Below are 10,892 nucleotides of genomic sequence, written 5' to 3' on the forward strand. Positions count from 1 at the left end.
TATGTTTTGAAAAGAAATGTGAAAATAGCCTCAGTTATTTGTTTGTATTACTCATTGAATTCTGATGAAAGAGAAAGCATTTTTGTCATGACTGGTGTAGACATAAGCTTATTTTTTATTTTCTATTTCTGACCTATGCAAAAGGAGCGAATATGAAAATTTGTGCATAATTATGTAAATATACTTTGGATCTGCTTTGATTACAAAGATGATATGAGTTTGTTCAGTACTCTGTTTGGATAAAATATGATTTCTGAAAATCTTTAGCATGACTCTTTGATTCTGAATTTGATTATGTCTCCGCTCTGTTCAGTTATGGCTCTGCCGCGGATTATAATAGTGGATACGGAATAACCATGGGTTAAAATAGTGGATACGGCCCAACCATGAGTTATAATAGTGGATACGGCCCAATCACGAGTTACAATAGTGGGTACAGCCGAACCAAGGGTAATAATAGTGGATACAGCCCAACCATGTGTTATAATAGTGGATACGGCCCTGCCACGAGTTATAGTAGTGGTCTCAGTTTCGAGTGCACACATTGTTGACAGAGTGATTTATGTTCTGCTTGGCAATCCGCAGATGCACAACCCTACCACGGGGGTTATACATGGCTTCTGTTATGATATGATGTTCTGATGACGATGATGATCATTTATGCTATGCCAAAGGATATTTTTGAATTAAATTATTTCTAAATCTTCGCTCTAAAATTTTGATAACATGTTCTGCTTCCGCACTTTGAAAATGAAAATGTTTTGTTCTGGATTCTAATATCTGTAAATTCTCAAATTTACATACTGGTAGATGTTCTCTGCTTACTGAGTTATTGATAACTCACCTCTTATCTTCAATTATTTTTTAGATAATTTTGATGGTTCAATTGGACAACAAGTGTATGAAGTTTTAGCAAGGTGTGACATCTGTAATGAAATAAGTGTCTGAGGGTACAACTGCTTATTTGAGAGTCGTAGTTAAAACTGTTTTATTTTTTGGTTATTTTGATTTGATGAGTTAAGGATATTTTCGAGTTTTGGAGAGTTTTTAATTTATGATATTGAGAATTTCTTGGTTGTCCCCATGAAGGAACATAGATATTTGGGTTGATTAAATGGATTAACATTTTATGGAGTTTTCAGGATTTTATAGTTGTGTTATTGAAGTTTGATGCTAAGTATTAAGAGCTAACTCTCCGGACCTTCGGGATCAGGGTGTTACAGTTGGTATCAGAGTCAGGTTTGAGGTTCTGCAGACTATAAACATGTGAGGTGTGTATATATGTGGGTTTAGGAAGAAACTTCAAATTTGAGGTGTAGAATTTTAAAGAAAAAGAGATGATTATGTGGATATTTAAGATTTTAAATTTTGCAGACTTTATGATTAAGTTTTGGGATTTTGAGGTTTAGGGATTTCAGATCTGACAAACTACTTTGGCATACTATAGGAGATAATCTTTATAAGATTAATTTAAGGTTTAGATTGTTGAGGTTTGGATTCTAAGACGTAAGACATTTTTATGGGGAGAAATGAGTATTTCTATATGGTAGGAAAGACTATATGAGTTGATTAAAGAAATGGCTAAGAATGGTTAAAACAAGTTCAAGATTTTATTGATTCATTTATTTTTTTTTAACTTGTTTTTAAATATTTTAGCTGGTATTTATATTTTGTTTATACATATTTTGTTTTCTCTCCCTAGAATGTTTAACTGAGTTTAAGATCTCAGGAGGGCTGCTCGTCATCGAGTTCAAAACTTTGGAGATTTGAGATTCTTCAGATTTTGTGGACTGAATATTTGGAGGTTTGAGGTTTAGAGATGGTACATACTTTAAAAATGATTTTGAGAAGATTTAAGCTCGTAGAATTCTGCGGGTTTCAGGATATGATTTTTGATGATATGTAAGGTTTTAGCACTTGAACCTTAGCACTTGTGGACCTATGGAATGAGTTCCACAAAATCTGAGGTTTTAGATTTTGCATAATTTAAGGAAACAATTCTTATGACATTTGAGATTTTAATTTCGGTAGGCATATTCTGTGGACTATAGGAGACTTTGCAAAATTAAATCTGAAAAGTGTATGGACTGGTTAAATGTGGAGGTTAGTTCTTTCAGATGTACTTGATTTGAGATACAATGTGTTTAGGATTACAAGTTGTTAGAGTGCGCAACGGAAGTGTGGTTTTGGTGATATGATAGTGAGAGTTTATTTCGTTATCTATTGAGCACTACAAGAAAATGGGTCATTTTCAGCGTTTTTAATATCACCGCAACTAAAATCGCCGCAAATAATGAGTATTTACAGTGATTTCCATGCCGTCACACAATTCCAGCGCAAATTTGTATTCTGAAATTCACTATTTGATTTTGCGGCGACTTTTTACTTATTGTGGCAATTGTTGTCGTCACAATAGGTAATTTTAACTTTTGGTGGCATTTGCTTTTCGTCGAATAGGATAATCGACGCAGTAGATACTTTTTGCAGCGTAGATTATCTTCGTAAAAATTCACATTGTCACCATAAAATAGATGTCGACTTGATTGCGGCCAATTATTGGTTATTTATGGCGACAGGGAAGCGCCGGAAATATTGTGCTTTTAATGTACCCCCGCAGGCGTCTTATTTTTTCCACCCTTCCCAATCCTTCTCGATACTTCCCCCCTTTCTCTCACTCTCTCTGCTGTTCTCGACTGCGATTGTCAACTCCAGTGCTATTGTCGCCACCATCTCACCGCCTCACCGATGCCAATGAGCTTGTATTTTAGATTTTTGGTCTCCATCAATCTCTCTCTCTCTCTCTCATCTTCCCAAAGTGGTTTCCAATTGCCAGTGCTGCCGTCTTCTCGCCAACACCAATGAGTTTCTCTTTCACTATTTTAGGCTCAATCAATCTATCTCTCTCTGTAAACTCATATTGTTGCTTGGTGACCCCCTTCTCTCTACATAGAACAACCATTTTTGTTTTTCATTACTATGATTTGGTTACATTAGGTCATGAGAAATGTTTTCCATTCACAGAGCCCTAAGGAATCGAGCCCCTATGTGTCCCTAATTTCAACCTAATTTGGACTTCATTTTCTTTATAATTCTGTGTTACACATTGTTGTATAGTGTCTTTAGTGACTTTATAATTTTGTGGGAATGAGATTTTCTTTTTCTTTTTTTATTTGTACAGGGTGCTCATAATAAGTGTACGTGTTTAGGCCTATACCAATTGCTTTTCTTTATGGGTTCACATTTGATTTCTACTTGACCATATGTGAGTGCGTCTTGATCTAGCTAGATGTGTATAACACTACAACACAATTGCTTTTTAGTGACGGTTGGGAAATTGTGACAGTCCCTAGACCGTCACTAAAAGGCATTTTCTGTGACAGTTTTTGGAAACCGTCACTAAAGATAGAATGAGATTTTTTTACATTCGAACGTATGGGAAATATGCGTTCGAACGTCACATATACGTTCGAACGTTATGTCTGTTTACGTTGGAACGTAAAATGTTTTGGTGCAACCGTTCGAATGTTATTAATTTTACGTTCGAACGTAAAATGTTTGCACCAATGTTCGAACGTTAAGTAATAACATTCGAACGTTCATTGTAAATTTAAATTAAATGACTTTAATTTAAAAATTATGTGATTTTTATTGTGCATAATTTGTGAACAAGTCTAAAAAATTGAATTGTATATATTTATATATACACACTTTGTAATATATAAATATATATTATTGATTTATATATATTTGAAATGCAGTGATTTAGTATTAAAGTTGAAAATTATAACATCAAAGAAGATTAAAAATTGAAATGAAAAAACGATAAAAATATTCCATAATATTTTTCGTTACAAATATTAAAAATAAAATACAAAAATTGATAGAACGTAGTAAACAACAGTCAGATGATAACGTTATCCGCAAAAGTCAAACTCCATACTTCCTCAGTCAAGGTATCAACCTTGTCGTTGAGGATAGTTACACGATGGGTGAGTTCGGCAACAGACGCCGATATAGCCTCGAGCGATCGATCGATCTTACGATCAATATGCGCAGTCAGCTGTGAGATGACCGCATCAACCCAAGCAGGCCGCACATCTCCTGCAGATGTACTCGGCGTATGCTGACTACTACTCCCGACATGACCTGGCTCAGGCTGCGTCAGGAACTAGATCCTCTACAGGGGGTGGCTGACGTCCCCTCGCCTGTCCAATGCTACGCCGATGCGTGGTCATGTCGAGGGGGCTCATCTGATCTTTGACCCGCTCCTCTGGCTGGGTCGGCACTCCCCGTGCAAGTAATAGTCGGCTGATGAGGACACCATATGGGAGATTATCCATGGAGACGATGCTCGCCTCGTAACGGATCCTCTCAAAAATGTGCAGTGGCAAATCTATAGGATCTCCACGTGCCACTCGTATCAAAAATTGTGCAGTGTGCACGGAGAAGACGATGGATACGGGCAGGGAAATGCGTTTCGACGTTCGGTTTTGGCCTTATATACATAGAACGTTCGAACGTACTTATTATTACGTTCGAACGTTTGTCAATATAATATATTATATTATAAATGTTTAAGTTATATATTAGGATGTTATATAATATTATTGACAATTAGATTATTGGTTTTTTTGTGAGTGCTTCTTATATTTATAAAGTTTAGCAATATGTTTATACATGTTAGGGCTGAGCACCGACACTTTCGGAGTCGGAGGGCCCAACCTCCGACTCCGACTCCGACTTTGTCGGAGGTCGAATCCGACCTCCGACTCCGACTCCGAAACATATAAAATCCGCTCCGACTCCGACTCCGACTTGTCGGAGCGGAGTCGGATTTTTTTATTATTTTTTTTTATCTTTTTTAACTTCATATTTGACCCACTTTTTTTTTTTAAAAAAAAAATTGTGAGCTTTTAAATTTCAATTTTCTCAACATTACAATCTAAATTAATTAAACTTTTGATTATAACAAAAAATACAACTAAATAAAACAAGTAACATAATAACATGCATTCAAAAATTAAAAAGAAAGTCCTATTGCAATAGAAACGACGCCGTATTGTATAGTAGTATACTAACTAATATAAATCTATTTTATATATTATATATATATGAAAATTTATAAAAAAAAAATATATGATATATATTATTATATATGAATATTAAAAAAAAAGCACCGAAATATTAATAATAAACTAATATACTTGATATATATATATATTAAATCTCTAATCTCTTATACTTGATATATATATTAATATATATAAATATTAGTTATACTAATAATTATATTAGTATTAGTTATTATTAATACTATATATTATAGTATTATACTAATAGTGATATTAATACTATATCACTATTATAGTGATTAGTATAACTATATTAGTATTAGTTATAGTGATTTAGTATAACTATATAATATATTAGTATAAGTTATAATACTATAAGTTATAACTGTAGTCTATATTAGTATTAGTATTAGTTATAGCGATTAGCATAACTATATATTAATATTTGCTATAGTGATTTTAATTTAGTATAACTATATAATAGTATTAGTATAAATATTATTATATTACACTAGCTATATCACTGATAGTATTAGTATACTAATGTCTAATACTAATATATCACTATAGTTAATAGTATCACATAGTAATATAGTATTAGTAATTAATACTATAGTGCTTTATATAGTAATTTATATATAGGCTTAAAGTGGTTTACTAATAGTATTAGTATTAGGCCATAAATCTAATTATTATACTAATGTATATTAGAATTACTAATATATTTATCAAAATGAATATGTTGAGAATTTATTAGGTCAAAAAATATAATTAATACAAGATATTGTTATATAAAATTGATATGAATAATACTTTAGTTATTATACATTAGTATTATATGTTATTATAAATTTATAGATTAGTGTTTATCCATTAGTATATGTATTACAATATTACATGTTGATGTTATTATGCATCTTAGTGTTTATAGTATATTATATATACATTAGTATTACATGCTATTATATTTATACATTAGTAATTTAGAACAACATGGTAGTAATATTGTAAATTTTTAGTAGTATGATATTTACATATAGTCATATACTAAACTATTATTAGTAAATTTAGTCTATATATTATAGTATAAATATATTATTTAACTAGTATATTATTGAGTTTAACTAATTATATAAGATATAGTTGTATAAAATTTAAATAATTAATATATAGAAAAACACATATATAGTAATTTAGAAAAACACATATTTTGTGCATAATATATAAATTACATTATGCACAAAATACTATATAATGTAGTATATATATTATACTATAAGTTAAGTATAGTAGGAATCTTACGTTCGAACGTTTGAAGTTAACGTTCGAACGTTAAACTAAGAGGCGGGAATTTTCCCGCTCGATGTTTAATATCTGTGTGATTATTCATACGTAAGGACGTTTATACCATACGTTCGAACATCAAATACGTCAACGTTCGAACGTTAGTTAAATTAGTGCGGGAGATTTCCCGCTCAAATATGGTAACACTTTCATGGATTTATCTATAAATCTACGAACGTTCGAACGAAAAATTGTGATACATTCGAACATATATGAGGAAAGTGCGGGAACTTTCCTGCCAGATTTCATGTTATATCATAAGAAGGGTACGTTCGAACGTGTATTTTAAACGTCCGAACGTTCTGGGCGGGAATAATTTTAGAATTAACCTTCGGACGTTTGAAGTTAACGTTCGAACGTTTAAACTAATAATTTTAGAACTTAATCAGTACGCGCACGGGAGGATGCCCATTATATCTTCTTCTCCCGTGCGCGCAATAGAAAGAGAGAGAGAGAGAGAGAGAGAGAGAGAGAGTTAGAGTGAGAGAGAGTTGAGTTAGAGAGTGAGAGAGAGTTGAGTTTTGGTAAGATAATATTTTTATTTCGTGTATTTATTTAAATTTTATGATATATATAGAATGTGTTTTTGTTATAGAATATTTCTAATAAGTTTGTGTTGTATTTTTTTGAAGGATTGCTTGTTTTGGGAAGTTTGAAGATTTTGATTTGTAAGAGGATATTGTGAGTGCTAGGTATATTTCTAAACTTTATCAATATATTGTTGTGATTTGATGCTTACTCTTTATCATATTGTGATTATTGTTTATATAGTTTGTAAATAGTTTGTGAGTTATTCTAAATATGTTGTGATATAAATTTGAAATATTGTGTTTATTATTAAAAATATATTGTCATTAGGCTTTGTTAATACATGTTTATTGCTTACTCAAGTTTAGAAATATGTTAATACATGTGGCATGTTATTTTGTGAATATATTGTGAGTTATTGTGAATATGTTGTGATATGGATTTGAAAAATTGTGATAATAATATTTGAAATTAAGTAATAACAAGCATAAAAGTAACTCTTTAAGAATTATAATAATTAAAATTATTGTATAACCATTGAACCTTAAGTATGATAATTAAATATTTATAATAATATTTGAAATTAAGTAATAACAAACATAAAAGTAACTCTTTAAGAATTATAATAATTAAAATTATTGTATAACCATTGAAATTTAAGTATGATAATTAAATATTTATAATAATATTTAATATATAAGTAATAACAAGCATAAAAGTAACTCTTTAAGAATTATAATAATTAAAATTATTGTATAACCATTGAAATTTAAGTATGATAATTAAATATTTATAATAATATTTGAAATTAAGTAATAACAAGCATAAAAGTAACTCTTTAAGAATTATAATAATTAAAATTATTGTATAACCATTGAAATTTAAGTATGATAATTAAATATTTATAATAATATTTAATTTTAAGTAATAACAAATAAAAGTGTTATTTTAAGAATTATAATAATTAAAATTATTGTATAACCATTGAAATTTAAGTATGATAATTAAATATTTATAATAATAATTAATATATAAGTAATAACAAGCATAAAAGTAACTATTTACGAATTATAATAATTAAAATTATAGTATAACTTTTGAAATTAAGTATATCAATTAAAATTATACTTTAAGAATGATGATCTTGTACACAACGAGGAAATATTATCTTGAAGAAATGTTAAAATTTTAATTTAATTGCTTGACTGTCATAGTCTCTCCGGCCTTGAGAGTTGTCAAGGTCGGACAGTTTGTGACGGTTAAGTAATTAGACTAAAATTTAAACATTTCTTCAAGATAATTCTCCCTCGTTGTGTACAAGGCACGAAACTTAGGGTCACATAATTATCTTCCATCTCTCTTTAATTTAACAATATAACACTACTTGAAGGTGACATTGTTAATGTAAACAACATGGAGACATTGTTAGTATGATTTTTTGCTAGATGCGTGTGACATTGCATAAATACCCTTAGACCCGTTCGGGAATCAGTGTACATTTATGTGTCCACTGATTCCTGAATTGTCCAGTGTGGACAGTTTGAGATTATATTATCTGTAGTACACATTTTTGTTACTCGCTACTTTCCACGTTTAATATGAAGTTTCGGTATCTTCTTCTATTGTTCTTCGGGTATACTGTTCGTAGGGTCACAATCCTGATATTTGAACATGTATACTTGGAGAATTATGGGGAGGTGCTGCCGGAATTTCTACTAACGTGGAAATTAGTAGAGTGACGAGATTTGTGTAATATGGAGAATATAATCTCGAATGGGATAGGACCAACTACCTTATCAAAAAATTAATGAGAATTGGAGGCAAGACATGCATGTGAATTTTCAATGTACGTGTTATTAATATCTGGATGTTTTAGAAATGGACAAAAATTGGATGCGTCTGGACGATAGACTTGGAAAGGATTACGTACCCTATGCATGTGGAGTAAGAACTTTCATTGATTTTGCACGGGCCTCTGCTGATAGTCGTGGTTACATTAAGTGTCCATGTCGAGGGTGTAAAAATTTGTGTGCGATAGGATTGGATGAAGTAGAGCGTCATATATTTGTGAACGGTATGGATCTGGGGTATACGCGATGGGTACTGCATGGTGAGCCGTATGAAGGGTCAGCAGATGTATTGGTCGATCATCACAATTATTTACGGCACATGGATGATGATTATGAGCATGATGAGATGGAGGAGATGTTGGGTGACATTGGAGCTGGGAGCTGGGATGTTTATGGATGGGATATATATGAAGCAGGAACGAGTGCAGATTACGAGAATAGTGGAGATGAAGATGACAATCCGATTGTTGAGGCATACCAGGAAGATGGAGAGGGTATTAACTTGTTTGTTGACCTCGGTGCACTCGAGTTGCTCCCCTTGTGTAGAGATGATGTCCCACCCGTACATCTCGACCCGTCTGTATTAAATGATCATTCAATTCAAGTCAGTTTGGAGGAAGATGAAGAAGACGAGTCAGAAGATGAATACGAATCAGAATCCGGGCAGGAGGTGGATAATGATGATGAAGATGTTATTGATGGAGATTCTGAAACAACTATGGAAAATTCATCTGAAGAGTAAAAGTACTAAATATTTTATTTATATAGGTGACTATAAAATATCTTAAATTTTCATAATTTCTTCTAATTAATTTTCTTTGATATAATTAATTATTTTAAAGAATGCCGCCAAAACGACAACGAAGAAATGTGCCTCCGCCAAGTCCAAGTCCTGAATCCATTGAGGACTCCCCACTCGAGGAATCCGTTCCTGAAGATCAAGCTAACACAGAAGAGAACAACAGCCAGTCGACACCTACCAGTAAGGAAATATTGTCGTTGATAATTATATATATAGTTAATAATTTTTTCTCAATAACTATATAATTATAATTATAGTATATCTATTATTATCATGTAGTTGATGCATCTGCACGTCGCGGTCGTGGCTATACACGTGGAATCTCTCTTGAAAAAAATAGAAGGCACGGTAAACTGAAGGTCACAATTCCTGATAATTCCACTGGAGGAGTGGATGATAGTGCAGCAGCGCTTTCCTCCTATATTGGCACAGTAGTTCGAGCTTATGCTCCATTTTATGTGCGCTCATGGCGAGATGTTCCGAATGAGATTAAGGAGCACATTCGAAGTCGTGTGCTGGTGAGTTTACTTTTCAGTACATTTTTTTCACTTAGATTAATATATTATATTTTTTACCTGATTCCCTTGTTAGGATGAATTCGACCTCGACTTTAGCCGTAGCGAGGATTTGAGAACCGTGAATGAGTTGATGGCTACACTATTCCGACGTCACAAAGGACGATGTCATGACCACTTCAAGAAGTTTGAGACGTTGGAAGAGGCTGCGCAGTCTCCTTTTCAGCAGATGAAGTTAGATGATTGGAGAAAGTGTTGTGATCTTTTCGCATCTCCAGATTATCAGGTATTTTACATTTATATCTTTTAATTATTTACATTCATATTCGTTTTATACATTATATGTATACATATTACAATTAACATTTTTAATATATTTTGTAGCACTTGAGTTCTACAAATGCACAGAATAGATCCGTTCTGACTGTCCACCATCGTGCCGGTTCAAGGTCATTCCACCGTCTTGCTGAAAAAATGGTAATTAAAAAATTATAGAATTCATTTATTTTCCTGATATTCTTTCTGATAAGTACTAACATTATCTTTTTAAAATTGCTAATATTGTCGCTTTGTTAGAAACGTGATGATCCTGAAAATTTTTCCCTCATTCATGTCTATGCTGCTGCTCACACTAATGAGCATAGTGAGTGGATGGATCCTGTCGCTGCAGATAATTATGTAAGTAGTGTTAATTTTGTTAAATAAATTTTTTATAGAACATTTTAATAGTTTATTTCTTATTTCTATTTCTTTTAATACGTTACTAATTATTTACGATCAT

The sequence above is a fragment of the Juglans regia genome, chromosome 7 (assembly GCF_001411555.2).
Source record: "Juglans regia cultivar Chandler chromosome 7, Walnut 2.0, whole genome shotgun sequence".
Taxonomy (NCBI): Eukaryota; Viridiplantae; Streptophyta; class Magnoliopsida; order Fagales; family Juglandaceae; genus Juglans; species Juglans regia.